Consider the following 12,873-nt stretch of genomic DNA (forward strand, 5'->3'; position numbering starts at 1 on the left):
ATTTTCCCAGCACCATTTATTAAATAGGGAATCCTTTCCCCATTTCTTGTTTCTCTCAGGTTTGTCAAAGATCAGATGGCTGTAGATGTGTGGTATTATTTTTGAGGACTCTGTTCTGTTCCATTGGTCTATATCTCTGTTTTGGTACCAGTACCATGCTGTTTTGGTTACTGTAGCCTTGTAGTATAGTTTGAAGTCAGGTAGCGTGATGCCTCCAGCTTTGTTCTTTTGACTTAGGATTTTCTTGGAGATGCGGGCTCTTTTTTGGTTCCATATGAACTTTAAAGCAGTTTTTTCCAGTTCTATGAAGAAACTCATTGGTAGCTTGATGGGGATGGCATTGAATCTATAAATTACCTTGGGCAGTATGGCCATTTTCACGATATTGATTCTTCCTATCCATGAGCATGGTATGTTCTTCCATTTGTTTGTGTCCTCTTTTATTTCACTGAGCAGTGGTTTGTAGTTCTCCTTGAAGAGGTCCTTTAAATCCCTTGTAAGTTGGATTCCTAGGTATTTGATTCTCTTTGAAGCAATTGTGAATGGAAGTTCATTCCTGATTTGGCTCTCTGTTTGTCTGTTACTGGTGTATAAGAATGCTTGTGATTTTTGCACATTAATTTTGTATCCTGAGACTTTGCTGAAGTTGCTTATCAGCTTAAGGAGATTTTGGGCTGAGACAATGGGGTTTTCTAAATATACAATCATGTCATCTGCACATAGTCACCATTTCTTTAAAATGCGTACCTAAGAGTAGAATTCCTCGATTGTAGGATATGCACATGTTCAACTGTCTTGAGAAACACCAAACTATTTTCCGTAGTGATTACCTAAGCCTATGCTCCCACTAGTGGAAATGAGGGTTCCAATCTCTCTACATCATCATCAACATTTTGTACTATCCAACTTTTAAATTTCACCAAACCAGTGGGTATATAATGCGTCACGTTGTGAGTTAAATTTGAATTTCAAGACATCGATTTTTTTTTAATTTTTTAATTTTTGATTTTTGCAGGTACATAGTAGGTGTATACTTATGGGGTACATGAGATATTTTGGTACAGGCATGTAATTTATAGTAATCACATCATGGAAAATTGGGTATCCATCCCTCGAAGCATTTATCCTTTGTGTTACAAAATCCAGTTTTACTCTTTTAGTTATTTTTATATGTTTAATTAAGTTATTGTTGACTAGTTGATTTCTTAATAAAGTTTATCATATTTCATAGGTTTATGAATCTCTGTGATCAAATCCCTGTTTGTATCCTATGCTTTTATTTTTTCTAGATCATTTCTCTTTTATTGATTTGTAAAGGGTTCTTTAAATATTCTTGATACTAATCGTTTTTCAGCTATATGTATTACAGGTAGTTTTTTCTAGTTCTTGGCTTGTCTTGTTTTTATGGCATCTTTTGATGAACAGAAACTCTTAATTTAATGTAGTAAAAATTAATAATCTTTCCTTTATGGCTATTGCTTTCGGTGTGTCAGTACTCTTAATGGAATAGTTCATCCTTTTCCCCATTGATCTGTAGTGCCCTCTCCATCATAAACCAAGTTGTCATATATTCCAGGGCCTGTTGATAGGATCATTATTCTGGGACTACAGGCGCCCACAAGCACGCCCGGCTCATTTTTGTATTTTTAGTAGAGATGGGGTTTCACAGTGTTGGTCAGGCTGGTCTCGAACTCCTAACCTCAAGTGATCCACCTGCCTTGGCCTCCCAAAGTGCTGGGATTACAGGCATGAGCCACTGTGCCCGGCCAGTTTCTTTATAGCTATCTTCCAGTTTCTAATTGTCTCTCTGTCTCCATCTGCTGATTAACCCATTCTTTGAGTTTTTTATTTTAATTATTCTTCATTTCTAGAAGTTCTAGGTTTTCAAATTTTCCTTTATTTTTATAGTATTTTCTTGCTATCTTTTAAGTCTTTATTTTCTAAAATAGATTAAACATACTATTATATTGTCTGATAATTCTTTAATGTCATTATGGGTCTGTTTAGTCATTTGTTGTTTCTGCTCTTCTCACTCATGATGCCTAGTTCTTTGGGGGATGGGGTGCAAGGGGTGTTTTAACTGACCTTATATTTCTTGAACCTTTTTTTTTTTTTTAATAGGAACTCTTTGGAACCTCTCTGCTAGAGGTGATTTTGTGTTAGCGTCTCCCTGTTGCCTGGAGATGCTACCAATCCAAGACCACTTTAAATTGAATTTTCTGCTTGAGGTTTTTAGGACCATATAGGTAATATGAATACAGTCCCAAACCCACATGAGGGTCAACTTCTGTCTACAGATTCTCAGGAGAAATACTTTTCTTTCCTCCTGCACATTACCATGGTCAAGATAGGCAAGTTTCCTTGTTTGTGTCTTCTAACCACAGGTTTATTTCTAGTTCATTGATGATTTCTAGTTCATTGATGATTCCTGTCTTGAGATCTTCTAGACTCCCAAAGTTGCTTAGGCTTTAGGTTTTGTGTCCCATCTTTTGTGTACCATGCCATGCACAAACATTTATGATCACAGGGGTTCTATAGATATGCCCAGGGTAGACGCTGGCTTCAGGAACTGTGTTTTCCTAAGTTGGGTTTGGTTTTGTTTTGCCAGCTCAATGTATTTTACATTCCAACTAACTTTTTCACTTGTTTTGCATCAGGACAATAATTCAGGCTCTCTTGTCTGCTGTATTACCAGAAGCATAATTGCTGGATTTTTTTTTTTTCAGTTGTTGTTATGTTGTTTTTCTGTTTGTTTACTACAACATTCTTTAGAATATTTTTTAATTACAGAGAAGAAAGGGGAAATATCTGATTATTTCCCTATCCAGATAACCTATGTTGACAATTAAAAAAAAAAAGTAATACATGTCTAAACCATTTTGTAACTACACAGAAAGTGAACATTGTTGTCTCCCTCCCTGCACGCCACTCTTTAGCCCTTTCCTCAACTTTTAGGTTTCTTTTTATTTCTTCCAGGAAAATATTTTGCCTATCCCCACATGTGTTTTTATTGATATACTCATTTTAAATGTTGCTTATATTGCATACATATCCTTTGCTTCTTTGACTTAATAATATAGCTTGGTGGTCTTTCCATATCAGCACAAACAAATATCACATTCTTTTTAATGTAGGCTTAGTATTCCCTCATTTAGACATACCATAATTTATGTAAGCGGTCACCTATTCTTCCAATTACTATTTTTTTTTTAAAGTCCAGTGACCCTCTTTATTGATATGCTTAGCAAATAATTGGGAGCATCTCTGTAGGCTCAAGTCCTAACACTGGGGAATTCTGGGTCAAAAAATATGTGTCTGTAAAATTTTGATAGACAGAAAAATATTACTTTTAAAACTTCTGTAATGCAGACAGAAACCCATTTTCATTAAAATGAAGCACATTGAAAGCTCCTTCCCTTCACCTAACCCTCGGACCAGATGGCTGACTCTGCACAAGCATGCATGGATTAAAAGAAGTCTACTGTACAGAAAACTAATTTAGGGTCTAAATTAAAAGCTTAAAATAAATTTATTCTCATCAGTTCCAGAGACCTTCATGTATAAAAATAAACTGGTCTGCATCAGAAGGACACTAAAAACATTAACAGCATTACTCCTCATGTAAATAAATTTGTTAAAATGTTTGTACTTTAGGTTCTAGAATTTACCAATTCTGCCTTGCATTTCTTATGTCTGGAAACTAATTTACCTAACTAGATAAAGATTGTCATTGACAATGGGAATTGTGTCCTGTTACTGTCATGGTCTCATGGATATTACACATTTTTAGTGAAATCCTTTCTTTCTTTCTTTCTTTCTTTCTTTCTTTCTTTCTTTCTTTCTTTCTTTCTTTCTTTCTTTCTTTCTTTCTTTCTTTCTTTTCTTTCTTTCTCTCTCTCTCTCTTTTTTCTTTCTTTCTTTCTCTTTCTCTCTCTCTCTCTCTCTCTCTCTTTCTCTCTTTCTTTCTTTTTTCTTTCTTTCTTTCTTCTTTCTTTCTGGAACTTGAGTTTAGGTTGAATGTGGTAACTTATGCCTGTAATCCCAGCACTTTGGGAGGCCAAGGTGGGTGGATCGCTTGAGGTCAGGAGTTAGAGACCAGCCTGGCCAATGTGGTGAAACCCCATTTCTACTAAAAACACAAAAATTATCTGAGCATGGTGGCATGTGCGTGTAGCCCCAGCTACTAGGGAGGCTGAGGCACAAGAATTGCTTGAACCTGGGAGGCAGAGGCTGCAGTGAGCCAAGATCGTGCCATTGCACTCCAGCTTGGGCAACAGAGCAAGACTCTGTCTAAAAATTTTAAAAAAAGAAAAGAAATTGAGTTTAATCGCTTGAAACAGATAAAAGTTTATGTTCTTCAAAGGAAATGTTCTCCAGTGTGTGCAGTTGTGCACACCTATGTTCTTAGCTACTCCAGAAGCTGAGATTGAGGCTGAGGCGGGAGGATCACTTGAGCCCAGAAGCTTAATTCCAGCCCGGGCAACATAGCAATACCCTGTTTCTAAAACAAAACAAAACAAAACAAAACACAAAGGAAATGTCCTCCATGGGCTAGGGAGCATTGATTAGAACTTAAGTTTAAAGACCAAATACAACTTGAGAAACATCTCAGGCCAGGCGTGGTGGTTCACACTTGTAATCCCACCACTTTGGAAGACCAAGGCGGAAGGATCACCTTCGGCCAGGAGTTTGAGACCAGCGTAGGCAACATAGTAAGACTCCATCTGTAAAAAATAAAATAAAATAAATAAATAAATTTAATGAGCCAGGTGTGGTGGTGCACACTTTTAGTCCCAGCTACTTGGGAGTCTGAGGCAGCAGAATTACCTGAGTCCAGGAGTTCGAGGCTGCAGTGAGCCATGATTGCCACTGCATTCCAGCCCAAACAACAAATAAGACACTGTCTCCAAAAAAAAAAGTTGGGGGGAGTAACTCCTTCTTATGTAGGTCTGGAAACAAAGACTATATGTAAGTGATTTCTAGCCCCTTAACAGTAGAGCATATTTCTGCCAGTTTCTGAACGATTTTTTATAGAAGTACTCAATCAGTAAATTATTCAGTGGCCAAGTATCCTAAGGTGTAGGACAGGGTCTGGCTATTTTTGTGATTTCTTTACAGCGGTTTAAGACTATATTCAAGCAGGAAAAAAGGTTTGCAGCATTGTGATATAATTTTAAAGTGCAGTTTCAAGTATGACTTTGTTTTTACTCAAATGCATTGCCAATTTGCAGAGCCTCCAGGTAACACCTCGATTTTGCTTTACCATCAACAATAAGGAACTAACTATATGGTGTAAATTGAAATAGACCTATGGAGTTTTGTTTTTTTGAATCTGTTTTTAAATTCTGTTCAAGATTCCATTCCATGCTTTCCTCCTCCAAAAGAGACTTATTTTAAGTACTGAGAAGGCTGACCTTTGCAGAAGGTACAGAAAGTCATCTTAACTGTTTCTCAGTGCTGCTGTCAGCATTACTCTTGCTGGAGCACATCAGGGCAGCAACAGCCTCTGAAAACTCTCCCGGTGCATTACCTCTTTCTTAAAGGTGTTTTGGGAAACCAGTCAACCACACATGAAATGAAAGTCACCCACTTTCTGCGATGAGTAATTTGGAATTCTACAATCAGAATTTTTGAGAGCCTCCAAACAACTTTATCAAGCTGGGCTGGGAGGAAAAATTAAGACCTGTCAACCACATATGTGTTTCTGAAATCTGCATAAATTGGAATTTCCTAGTCTATTTCTGTATTCCTTTTGAATAACATTGTCATTTCAGGAGGTTATTTGAGATGATAGTACAGCTATTGCATTTTAGTTTAACATTTCTGAGACCCTCAGCCCTTGTCTCAAGTAGCAGCTCTGGAACAGGAATCCAAAGACCTCTGTCTGTGTTCAGTGATGCCCCTGATTAGCTGTGTGGACAAGAAGCTGAACTCCTTTGGGTCTCAGTGGTCTCATATGTTAGGAACTCAGTTATCTCTGAGCACCCTTTTCACTCTTATTCTAATTTCTTCAAATACAGACAGCAAAGGTTTATGTATATCTAATTATCTTTCCTGTTTTCTAAGAGTCGTGGACTTTTTTTTTCATCACCTGCATGTTAAGGCTTGCAGTTCGAACTTAAAGTCTCCTTATCATACATAAGAGGCTGGCCTCCAAGTTGAGTGTGCCACCACACAGGACAGCAGGTGCCTTAGTTGTGTGGTCTGAAATACCAAGTTAATGATTAACCAGGAATTAATGTAAGCAGGAAGCCCAAAAAAGAAGATATCCAAATGATTAATAAACATTTTATCACACTACAAAATAACCAATAAACATCTTACACTATAAAATGTTTCTGGCCCAGCACGATGGCTCACACCTGTAATCCCAACACTTTGGGATGCCAAGACAGGAAGATCATTTGAGTGCAGGAGTTCAAGACCAGCCTGGGCAACAAACACAGCAAGACCCCATTTCTATGATTTAAAAAAAAAAAATTCCCTCACTGGCAAATATAAATTATTCAGCAGTGAGATGCCATCTTCCATGTAGTAAGGAAGCCAGCATAAGAGCAGCACTCTCATATATTGCAGGAAGTAGCTTGGAACAATCTTTCTGAAAAGCAGTTTGGCAATACATAGTGAGAGCCTTAAAAATATTCATTTTTGGATGCACTAATTGCACTGCTAAAAATCTATCCTAAGGAAATAATCAGAAATGCAAACTTATGCACCAAGATGTTCATGTAAGTGTTATTTCAAGTAGCTAAAAATTTGGATACAATCTAAATGCCCCAAAATGCTGAGACAGGGTAAATAAAGTATAATCCATCTACATGGAGCACACTTATACAACATTTTCAATTAAATTACAAAGAATGTTTAATAACATGGAGAAATTCATCTGAAGTAATGAGAAATAGAAAAAGCAAGATACAGCTTGGTTATCTTTGTCTTTATATATACATGCACATATATACACATACTCATAGCAAGAGAAAAGACTAGAAAAACTCATGCCAACATGTTAACACTAGCTATCTCTGGGTGGTGAGCCCAATGTACTTCTGATTTTTTCCAGATTTTTTATAATGATTATGTAACTTTATCATTTACAATATGGTATATATTCTGAAGAAGGAAAATGTGCTGAGCCTCCTGCTGTGCTTGGGATTGTGGGGTAGGATCAGCTTTCAGCTTCCCTCCTTCTGGTGGTTAGCATCAGGTTGAAAGAGAGGGGGCACATTAGAGCGTGGGAACACGTCGTGGCCCATCTTCACTGAATGAGGTCAGGAAGCCTTTTCTCTTCCTTTGTGGGAGACTGCTGTAAACATGGAATCTTGTCACTTTTGGTTGTAGCTCTGTAATACAACTTAGACACTAAATTCCCCAAACTGAATTTCTCCCTTCAGTTTGGAATCAACAGAAAGCAAGCAGCTGCTCAGGTAGCTCCCATGTGGAGGGCAGGCTGCCTGCTGACCGTGGAGAGCACAGCAAGCCCCCATCCACAGAGCTTTCTTCTCTGTTTCTCTGATCATGCCAGAAACGGGGCTACTGGGAAAAGAAACAGGAAGGGAAGAGAAGCTTTACTTGGGTCCTGCTGTATTAGTAGCACCTCCTTCTGTGCTAGGATATGGGAATGGTGGTATTTTAAGAATGAGCCATGGCTAATACTTGGAAACTAAGCTAATTATGTGACATGATAGCCCTGGGCACAGAACAAGGAAGAAGAGGAAGGTAAACGTAGTCTGATTTAATGAAAAGTCCAATTTGGAGACCATTTTCAGAGATCCATGGCCTTCAAAGATCTGCAGCCTGGCGGGCCACTCTCCCACCAGGTCAGGGGAGCGGGCAGCAGGCTATCTGGGGCTTCATGAGTAGGGAAATGTCATCTGCAACAAGTAGGTGGGGCTCTGATATGCCCTGATATTCTTTGCTCATATTGTAATTAGCACATTCTTTGTATGTAGTGATTTTTTAAAGAGCACTTAAAATGGCCAATGTTCTGAATTTCCTTGTTTATCCTAATAATTAGCAACTCCTTACCTCCCTCTCTCCCTCTCCTCCCTCCCTACCTTCCCTCTCTCCCTTCTCTTCCCTCCCTCCCTCCCTCCCTCCCTCCCATCTTTCCTTCTTCCAAGTGGGACAAATGTGGCCTTCAATGCCCAGCAGCTATCAGTTGTTGCAATTTCTGAATTAGGGCAGTCTAAACTAATGAATAAATTGTGAAGATCTCTCCCCAGTTTTCATCACTGTGCTTACATATAGCTGTGCTTCAGTGCAAGCAAGCATGATCTACCTCCAGGGATGTACCAAAGGAGTAGGAAGAAAGCTGACTCAGATAAATCCAGGGCCTTCTTCAAGGCAGAGGCCCTGCGTAATAGTCCCGCATTTGATGGTCCTGAGTCAGAAGGGTTTGTTAGTGGTTTAGAGTTGCAGATTTTCCACTCACGTATAAAGGCCCCTGCTGTGCACAGTCAGTATGATGAATGAATAACTCAGCTGCATACACAAGTCTGTTCCCAAGTACCATCTGCTGAGTGAATGAATGAGTGAACAAAAGGGAAACACATTACCCCAGTTGTGAATCTGAATAATGAACTTGGCAATGTGATGTGATCTGTGCTTCAGCAGGCTTGGGTTCCAAGTCCAATAGGGCCCTTAACATCCTTTGTCCTTCATTCCTGTGCACCTTGCACCTCCATATCACATTTGGTATGTCTTTCTTGTAGTGTTGATGGTTATTTATGAGCATGTCTTGGGCTGCCTGTTCTTATTGTAAGCTCTCCAATTAATTGCCCAGTGTGCTGTGTACCCAATTGTCATGTAAATACATGTTGAATGAATAAACAAGTGTGACTCATTCAGAGCTAAACTACCCACGAGAGTAGACATGGCCAGCTTCAGCCAAGAGAGTGAAGACCAGATTCCCAAAGCCCTGTGGCCCATTCCCTACCTCCCTGGAAGAGTGGAGGGAAAACACTTGGGAATGAGCAGGCTTCTGGGAGCTGGGAAGCGCCCCTTTCCCCACTGGGACATTCCATGTGAGCACTCATCAGGGCGTTCCCCTGCTCTCATTCTCTTGCTTCGGCTGCTTGGGATCTTTCAATGCACCCCTCCCTGCAAAAAGGTGGTGGCACTAGCTGGAAAGTATAGCATCCAGTGCCCCCCTTCATTCATTTCTTTCTTCCCTCCTCTCTTGCCTCCACTTTGTCCCACCCACATTATCCCCCACCCCTCCTGCTGGTAGGTTTATTCATTCACTGAAACAAGCCTGATTGAGTCCAAGGCAATTAACATTACTGAGCATCTATTAGGAACTGGAGACTGAGAGTGGCCTTCAAGGATTTTCAAGGCCAGGAGCAGTGGCTCATGCCTGTAATCCCAGCATTTTGGGACGCCAAGGTAGGAGGATTGCATGAGCTCAGGAGTTCAAGACCAGCCTGGGCAACATAGTGAGACCTCATGTCTACCAAAAATACAAAAAATTAGCTGGGTATGGTAGTGCGCACCTGTGGTCCCAGCTGCTTGCGGGGGCTGAGGTGGGAATATCACTTGAGCCCAGGAGACTGAGGCTGCAGTGCACCCCAGCCTAGGTGACAGAACAAGACCATGTCTCCAAAAAAAAAAAAAAAAAAATCCTCCTCCTCACAGGAGAAAGGTAAGCAGCTTATCTGAATACACAATAAAATGTAATAGCTGCTAGATACAATACAGGCCCTACACAGGATGCGTCAGGAAGGAAAAAGCAACTCATTCTAACTCTGACCAGGAGATACCTTCTTAGTGGAGATGGCATTTGAGTTGAGCCAGGAAGGAGGACTAGAGTTTTGATAACAGTTTGGGAAATGGCGTGAGTAAAGACATGGAAGCAGGTGTGGGCAACATTGGAAAGAGCAGAGGGAGTGGCAGGGGATGGGGAGAAGTCCTGGATGGCTGCATGGAGGAATCTGGACTTGATTGGGAGGAGGAGCTCTTCAAATATGACTACATGCTTTTCCTCCCTCACAGCTGAGAGTTGTCAGGCATTGGTTTGGTTCAGTGATCGTCAACAGGCTGGCTCCCCACGGGCAGGGATTGCTTTGCCCAGATTATATCCCCAGTGCCTAGCTTAGTGCCAGGCGCATAGCAGGCACTCAAGAAATACTCACTGAAGAAATAAGCAATACATTTCACATAATAACTCTGTGCTTTCTGATTATATGGCACAAAGAAGAATTCTGAGACTCATTCTGAGCACCAGCAGTGCTGCTGTCGATGAATGGCGTCTGGGTGGTTGTAGGCGAGGGCACTGGGGTTAGTTGACTAGGTTTTGCCATCCCTGCTCTAGATGATCCATCTGAGATGGCCCCTGCTGCACTGCAACCCTCGGAGAAGACAGACAGTCCAGAAGAGCTTCGACTAGCAAGTTGCATTGTTGGGAGCTTTCAGACGTTAGGATGTATTCATGTAACCAGCAGGCCTTGGTGTGGGTGTACTGCTGAGGGCCTGCCTGCCAATTCTGGGCCTCACCTGTGGACATCCCCTGAGAGCACTCACTCAGAAATGGTTACAGGTGGGTTAGAAACAGGCAAATGAAGCGATAGTGTTCGCAGTCAGGCTATAGGGGCCCATAGTGAGGAGACAGTGCCTGGAAGTGGGCGGCGGAAGGTTGATTTCACATTCTGCTAATTGTGCTGAATGCCAATTACACAAGTGTGTTTTATGTTGTGAAGATTCATCATTATACCCCTAGGACTCACACTTTTCAGTATGTATGCTATACTTTAACAGTTTACCTTAAAAAAAAAGTTATAATAGAGGAGGCAGGAGAAGCTGCAGCTGGTTTTAGTCAGATTTTCGCAGGTTGCAATTCTGTCTGTTCTCAAAAGGTGGCAGTGTTGTGCCACTTGATAAAATGCAAGACCAGAGAACAGGATTCCTTGGATTCCCAATGGATTCCCAGCCCCTTCTTGAGGCTTAATGCTGATTTTTTTGTTTGTTTTGTTTTGTTTTGAGATGGAGTCTCGCTCTGTCGCCCAGGCTGGAGTGCAGTGGTGCAACCTTGGCTCACTGCAACCTCCGCCTCCCAGACTCAAGCAACTCTCCTGCCTCAGCCTCCAGAGCAGCTGGGACTACAGGTGGGAGCCACCACACCTGGCCAGCTCTTTGTATTTCAGTAGAGACAGGGTTTCACTGTGTTGCCCAGGCCAGACTCGAAATCCTGAGCTCAGGCAATCCGCCCGCCTCAGCTTCCCAAAGTGCTAGGATTATAAGCATGAGCCACTGCACCTGGCCAATGCTGCTGATTTTGATTATCCTACCTGTCTTTATCTTTGAATCCAGATCATTCCCTCCTAATTTTTGTCCTAAAAACACCTTTAAAAATTTATCTTGAGCAACCAAAGCCATGTACTGGTGATGTTTGAGGAGAATATCACTGGATCTCCAGGAAATGACTGCTCCTACCTGGTGCCCTGAATGTGAAATAATGTGTGTTATCAGCAGATGTCTCCATGAATCATTCTTTGAGTTTGGAATATGTCTTGCTGAAATGCCTCAAAATTGAATCAGGCAGATTCTTAAGAACAAACAACTGCAAATTTGCAATAATTTCAGTATGAAGGTCAACCTGTTTTTGTCCTCTTATGAGAAAAAGTTTATATGTAACTATTTACCCAGTAAGGATATAACTAAAACTGCTTTTTAAAAACAGGCACTATAAATAAGTTATAATCAATTCATTTTTCAGAACACTAGGTAACTTTTTTAAAAATGAGATAGATCTATATGAACTGCTATGGAGAAATCCACTCATATCATTAAGTGAAATACCATAAAGTATACAGAAGGTATAATCCCACTTATATAAATCCCAAAAAATCTATAAAACCCGTATGTGGGTAGGTATACATTTATGTATACAAAGGTATTGAAAAATGTCTCCAGACTTTACTAGGGATATTTACCAAACTATTAATAACAACTGCCTCCTGAAAGGACATAGGCCTAGAAAGGAGTGGTGGTGTTTGGATTTGAACAGAAGGTTTATATTCATGTATGACTTGTATGGTTTAAAACTTTTTTTAGGCCAGGCGGGGTGGCTCACACCTGTAATCCCGGTACTTTGGGAGGCTGAGGCAGGCGGATCACCTGAGGTCAGGAGTTTGAGACCATCCTGGCCAACTTGGTGAAACCCTGTCTCTAAAAAATACAAAAATTAGCTGGACGTAGTGGTGGGCATCTGTAATCCCAGCTACTCAGGAAGCTAAGGCAGGAGAATCGCTTGCATCTGGGAGGCGGAGGTTGCAGTGAGCCGAGATTGCGCCATTGCACTCCAGCCTGGGCAACAGAGTAAGACTCCATTTCAAAAAAAAAAAGAAAAATTTACAAGTACTTTTATGAAGTCATTTTATTTAATCTTCCCGACTACACTTTGAGGCAGGTTTTTGTTTTGTTTTGTTTTGTTTTTTTGAGACAGAGTCTCGCACTGTGGCCCGGGCTGGAGTTCAATAGCACAATCTCGGTTCACTGCAACCTCTGCCTCCCAGGTTCATGCTATTCTCCTACCTCAGCCTCCTGAGTAATAGAGAGGGCTTTCACTATGTTGGCCAGGCTGGTCTCAAACTCCTGATCTCGTGATCTGCCCACCTTGGCCTCCCAAAGGGCTGAGACTATAGGCATGAGCCACCGCACCTAGCCAAGGCAGGTTTTTTTTAACCCCCATTATATAGGTAAGCAAACTGATACTCAGCACAAGTAAGTGACTTGCCTTGGCTCACAAAATTCGCTGAGAAGCAGAACTGAGACTTTGAATCCAGGGCTGCCAAATCTGAGGCCTAGGGCTCTTTCCACTTCACCATAATATAAAATAGACCTGTAGGTAATACCTACAAATTTGACTTTCTGACT

At 40.9% G+C, this 12,873-nt stretch overlaps 1 protein-coding gene across 4 annotated transcripts in view; it reads left to right on the plus strand.

Moving 5' to 3' along the window:
• Positions 1–12,873, plus strand: part of LARS2 (leucyl-tRNA synthetase 2, mitochondrial) — a 170,197-nt gene that overhangs the window by 115,475 nt on the left and 41,849 nt on the right. The gene's annotated exons all lie outside the window — the stretch shown is intronic.

This window comes from Macaca fascicularis, chromosome 2 (assembly GCF_037993035.2).
Source record: "Macaca fascicularis isolate 582-1 chromosome 2, T2T-MFA8v1.1".
In the NCBI taxonomy this organism is placed as follows: domain Eukaryota; kingdom Metazoa; phylum Chordata; class Mammalia; order Primates; family Cercopithecidae; genus Macaca; species Macaca fascicularis.